We start from the raw sequence: 6,531 nt of genomic DNA on the forward strand, positions 1-6,531 counted from the left end.
TCCATCTCTCCATGAAATGTTATATAGCTTAAGAAGCTCGGTCTGGGCGGACGTCGAAAGATTTTGCAGCATTTGGTAATTTATCGAATCCCGTCCAGGAGAAGAGATTTTCCGACTCTGTAGTGCCTCCCTAAGTTCCGACATCTGAAACGGTGCATTCATTGGATCTTCCAGATTCACATTGAAAGGTAGACACGATGTAATATGTTGGTCACGTTGACTCTTGGAAAGGAGGAAATTCGAAGCGTAGTTATCGGATCTGCTTATGGTAGCGAAGTGCTCGCCTATTATTTCTGCTTTTGACGTGTCTTCGATGTGATCAACTTCATTTACTCGGATATGAGGAATTTGCTGATGCGCTGTTGTACCAGCGATGCTACGAATAACCCGCCATACGTGATTTGAACGTGATTTATTATTCAGCGAGGAACAGAAAGACTCCCAGCAAAAGCGTTTTGCTTCGAGTATAGTTCTTCTGCATGCGGACCTGGCCTTCTTGAAGTTTATAACGTCTGTTATATCAAAGGTGCGCTTCATTCTTAAATATGCTGCTCTTTTCCTACGAATCATTCTCTCACATTCGGGACTCCACCAAGGGACAGATTTCTTGTCCATATTCCTTGTCTTTGGTATTGATCGATTCGCTGCTGTCGTTATGCATTTTGTTAGAATAGTATTTGCAGACTCAACATCTCGTTGATCGGACAAATCGATCATTTCATCGGCAATTCGGGAGAACTTCTTCCAATTGGCTTTCTTGAGAGACCACGATGGTGGTCGATAAAAGGAAGTTATCGCCGAGTTTGTCATATACTTCGTGAATACTACGAAATGATCACTTCCTAGCAGCGACGAAGATATTTCTGTTTGGCATCTCGCGGCTATATCTTGAGTAGCGAGTGTTAAATCTAGCAATGACCAACGATTAACAGCATTGCTCGCGAGATTGATATGTGTTGGAGTTGAAGAGTTTAACATGACTAAGTTTGCGTGATCGAGGACATTAAAAAGTTTAGTCCCTCGTTGGTTCGTTTGGTGACTCCACGACCAATGATGCGCATTGAAGTCGCCAAAGACGATGGATTTTGGTGGTAACGTCTCGAAAATGTTCGCATCACTGTCGCGTAAGCGGCAGTCGGGTGGGATGTACACACTGTACAATGATAGGCCGTGAAGCTTCACACAAAGTACCTCGATGTCGGTTGTAGCAACTGCTTCGATGCTGGAGTTATGCGAAGATTTAATGAAGATCGCCAATCCACCAGAATGAAGGGATTTGTCCTTTCTGTGACAGTGATATCCTGGAAATTTCGGAGAGTATTTTTCGATAAGGTGTGTTTCCTGGAGAATTATCGCATCTGGAGCACGTTCCAGAGTCGTGAGAAAGTGTTTTAGTTCGTGATGTTTCCTATATAATCCTCTACAATTCCACTGTAAAAAGTTTAGTCCTATATTATCCATCGTTTATGGGATTTGTCATCGGATTGGTGTCATTGATATCATGGAAGGGCTCGAAAATGTTTCTCATCGTGACAACATCTGCCTGTCGACCGAGATATTTCAAAGAAACTTTGGATACTATATTGTATACGTCGCACTCCGTGTCCGAGTTGCAGGCCGCCAATGTAAGCTTCACTATTTCAGCCAGTAAAGCGATAAGATGGATCGGATCAATATACGCTAACGAAGATTGATTATTTGGTTGCAAATCAGGATGATTGTTTGGATCGTTGCTTTTATTGTCTTTGTTCATGTGATTAGAGGTTGTTTGTCGCGGAATCTTCCTGATGGTGGCTCGGTGACTTGGGTCGTTGATTGTTGATCGTTGCTGATTGTTGACACGCGTTGCGCTATCCTGCGCCACTTCGCTGTAAAGACGCGTATCTTGTGTTTCGGGTGTTTCGGAATTTAGTATTGATTTAGCTTCGGAGTGAGTCACCTTGGAACGTTCTTTTATGATTTGTAATTTTGCCTGTTCTTTGTATACTGGGCACCCGGCATAAGCAGCACTGTGCGGTTGTTTACAATTAATGCAACATAAATCTTTGGTACACTTCTCCACCTCGTGATCACGACCCCCACATTTTGAACAGCAATATTTTCCACGACAATTCTCTTTTGTGTGGCCATATCTATTGCATCCAAAACATCTGACCGGTGGCGGGTTATAAGGTTTTGTACGGAACCGTAGGTATGAAAAATGCACGTAGTCAGGAATTGTCTCAGACGCGAAACATAACAAAATCGATAGGCTGCTCTCATATTTTCCATCTACTTTGCCCTTTAACCGTTTAACGAAATTGACGCCAATTTCAAAGAACTCTTTCAATATCTCTTCTTCTGTTATATCCAGCGGAACACCGGATATCACTGCTCGTGCTCCATAAGGTTTGGCACCAAATAATGAGGTTTTGACTTCGATCAAGTTGGAGTCCTTTCCCATTTGGTCTATAGTGAGAAGTTTATCAACCTGTACTTTGGTCTTACAAGTTACAACTAGATCTCCAGAAGGCAATCTACGTATTTTTTCAAAATTGCCAATGTTCATCTTAAGTGCCTCACATACCTTTGTAGGATGTTGGTGTCCCATGCGTGTTCCATCAGACCCCGATAGTGGCACGTCAAGTTGCTGATTTGCTGTTTTTTGGCTATTAGATTCCCGTTCCTTCCCAACTGCATTATCCATCAGTGCAAATTTCTTGGCAGGTATTTTGCTTCTTACTTCGCACCACTCCCCATCCCCGCATTCTTCCTCAGAAGAAGTGAAGGTACTTGAAGACTTCCTCTTTGCGGAGGAACTTGTCTCCATATCCATCTGGCTACACACCGAAGCGTCAATTGCTAGTCGGACACTTGTTTTGATTACCCAATCTGCTAAGCTTAAATGAACTGAAACGACGATGCGTAGCAGATGTATTGGAAATGATATTCTGCCAAGAAATGTGTATCAAAAATTCGCGATGCACAAATCACAATAATCCATTTCATTACTTGATAACGAAAGAATACGAGTGTATTTTACAGCAACAAGCTCCAGCACGGAAGAATCTTATCCGATTCGCTTCACCGTAATACCTGGCATACCTATGGGGGGCCTATGGGGGACGTATTTTTCCTTTTTCAAAGCACTCATAAGTACGTTTTGCCTACTTGTTTAAGTGTTTGTGTGATTTTGGTCTACTTATATACTTCATGGTTTTCAGTAAAACAACGCCTAAAATTCACTTTTTTCACTTTCAGAAATCGTTATTTGTACTGTAGCATCAGTGCTGACTACTTCGACCAACTCTAGTTCTTGCTTGTATTAACTTACTTCTACTTCTGGTACAGGGATATATAGAACTCCGGGATGGCTGACTGCGTCAATTGCGTCATCGCGGCATTACCTAAGTAGGTCCGGATTCACGCATTCAGTTTTGATGCACGTTCAAGTCAGCCGCTTCATATGTGTGTAATTTCAAGTTTTTGAGAGCGGTAGGGGCATATAATATTCATGTTCATGTTCTTGTATAAAGCTATAGGTTAACTAGGTTATGAGATGTTCAGGTAGTCTGAAACTTTTTGCGGTATTAGCCCTATTCCTTCAGCAGCAATTTAGCGGTATGCCGGTAAGGTCATTTACTCGGCTTCGGAATATCTCTGCTTCTTTAGTATCTTATGTAACATGTTTTGCTGCGCTGATAATCGTGAGAAAATAACAAAATGTAGAATAATTAACATTAACATTGATATCCGCAGTATGATTTAGATTACGCCTTGCGGTATGTTTTTCATTTACCGGTATGTTATGCGAATGTATGTCACCATACCATCCAAGGCTGTATATTGTACAAGTACAAGTGTACATTTACACTGTGCCGTGTGAGCTATGAAGGCGACCGTTAGGAGGGACTTCGTCAGTTAAGATCTTGTGCTATAGATTAATATGTGAATATGCAGGTAGTGCTGGTAGCCTATTGCAGGCTTACCGGTATTCCAGATCATTGCTTGATTATTCTTCGTAAGAATTGGAGCCACTGAGTACACTACCGATGTGCAAGATTCAAGAGGCATTTCAATTAAGGATAACCAAACATTTGAATCTAATGCAAACACAACACGTCAAAGTCGTTGCAGTTGTAAGTGTCTATAACAACTTTTGAATCCAATCTCTTGTTACAGATACTATTCATCAGTTACATGTATAATAAAACAAGGCAGGCATATGTTTGTTAATGAATGGCACCTTAATGCTACAGTACTGGAATTATACTTCAACAGAAATGCACTGTTGTGAATTGCCAATGGCTGACTTCCAGTACAGTATATGGCCACAACATTTGTTGACCATTTGCTCTTACTGAAGCCATGAAGATGCCCACTCCCTTGAATGGATAAGCAAACACAATCGTCAGGACACGATATGACCCTGAGATAGGCCTGTCTTTACCATATACACACTTATAGCCTATAGGCTATAGGCCTGTACGACGAAGGAAGAGAAAACTCTGAGGATTGCTTTCAATTTGCAAGGTTTCGTCAAATCGTCGCAATAATGCATTGGAGCTCTCCTCGGTCGGCCAAAGGTAAGTTAGGCTGATTCTAGTAATACGTTATTAAATGAGCTATTTACATTAATCCTGATGTGGTTAAAGTAGTCTGCGTTGCTACTCAAGTAATAGTGGTATTCCCGGGCGTACTGGTATTTAAACTTCCTCAAGTAGCTGTAGAAAGTGAAATGCCTGCAAGGTACTTGAGTTTGGAGATGGCTGCTTCAAATTTACAAGATTTATCTTTGAAAATAGGCAACACCTACTTGAGTACTACAATGAAGTAGAAGTTCTTCACTATAGAACAACTCTGCATATATCTATATATATATTATTAAGGTTAATTTGTGTCTCTAAATACATCATTTGTTCATTTTTGTTGCAGATTCCACAAAAACAAACGCGATGTTCCAGCATTTGCATCACGTCAACAGTGGATATCCTGATATATTATACTGGGCACATCCCATTGAAATCTTGGCAAAGATGGCCACAATCTGAATATTTGGATCTCGTGCCTCCTCACCGAGATGTTTTTTTGACATGGAATCATCTATCGCTCTATCGGAAAATCTGCAAGACAATGATACTGAATATTTCTTAAATGATAAATGGCATGAAATGCTTCAGGACGCCCATTCGTGATGTACCGTTAAGCCATGGTTGTAATTTCTTCACTGCGGTCATGAATCCATTGCTCGGTGAACAAAATATTAGCTGAATTCAACAACTGGGTCTACCGAATGCTTCTCAAATTGATAATGATATGTTCCAAACTTCTACCCCCCCCCCCAGGTTGCATTTGAACCTGAAGAGAAGTATCAATGGTGTGTTGATTTCTTGATCAACTTTCATTGAGTGACATAGAAGATGACAATGCTGCTATCACAATTTCGAGTCCTTACAGGCCGTGCTATCTTTTCATTATTGTAAATGCTCCATGGTGGGGGTGCATTTAAAATAAACTGTGTTTGAAACACAATGTTTAAAACATGCTTTGAACAGTGTTTTAAACAAAGGCCTTTTGAAAAAAAATTCTTTTCAAGTTGTAAAATTATGCCATAATTGTGTAAATACTTTCCAAAACATGTGTTGTATGAGCCTACGGACGATTACCACCCGATATAGCCGACTAATATCGATATGGAATGGCTGGAACCCTCAAAATAGTTGGTTCAACAGCAATGGCACATATATTTCGTCAAAGGAGCTATTTTTACCCTATATTTTCAATTGTCAATGTCAATCCAATATGACGTCACTGTTGAATATTCTTGACGTCATTGCTTAAAACAGGTATGTTTTGTACAAGGGCCTGGTTTTAAACATGTTTGTTTTAAATGCAACCCTATACTTCATGGTAATTGTCGATTAACGCTAATTGAAATGGTTGATTTAATCAATCCTATTACCGCCCCCCCTCCCCGCCCAGCTGCAAGGTTTCAGACAATGGCTTGTAAATAGGTAGAAGACGCTGATATTATTCGTTATTCACTCTGTTATTCATGGCCTGATGCAGATTATATGACGTGTAGAAATTAAACACATTCATGATTTACTGAAATTCAGAGTTGTCATAGTTTACTTGGTTGGCTATACAGCAGTGTCATACTTTACCAGGTTGGCTATACGGCAGTAAGGTTGTGATATGGGAAGAATGTCTAGCTTACTCACTAACTATTCTGCAAAAGGGCGAGGATCATTATTCTAGAAACAGCTGTATCGCTAGCTTGCAGAAAAGTGGATATTTCGAGGCAGATTGCAGGTAACTTTCTGGACCTACTTAGGTAACGGCCAAAATGAAGTCAGCCATCCCGGAGTTCTATATATCCCTGTTCTGGTAGCATCACCAATTTCTTCAACTACTTATACCTTTACTTGTAATTTAGTGTAAAGCAAGTTCTTGAAGTTAGTTAAAGTTTAAAGCTTACTTCTACTCAGTAGCATCGCCAACGAATTTGACCACCTCCCATCTCCACTTGGAGTAGTTTTGACCCGTCTT

The 6,531-nt window shown here is 40.5% G+C and overlaps 1 long non-coding RNA gene across 1 annotated transcript; it reads left to right on the forward strand.

Annotated features, from left to right (window-relative positions):
* The first annotated feature begins 3,501 nt into the window (after positions 1 to 3,501).
* LOC145459702 (uncharacterized) lies at positions 3,502 to 5,952 on the forward strand. The gene is made up of 2 exons (XR_013921546.1): positions 3,502 to 4,565; positions 4,915 to 5,952. It is a non-coding gene; the product is annotated as an uncharacterized LOC145459702 (long non-coding RNA).
* Positions 5,953 to 6,531: the final 579 nt, after the last annotated feature.

Source organism: Botryllus schlosseri, unplaced genomic scaffold, assembly GCF_051294905.1.
Source record: "Botryllus schlosseri isolate E-star unplaced genomic scaffold, Bs_hap1 Bs17a, whole genome shotgun sequence".
Classification (NCBI taxonomy): Eukaryota; Metazoa; Chordata; class Ascidiacea; order Stolidobranchia; family Styelidae; genus Botryllus; species Botryllus schlosseri.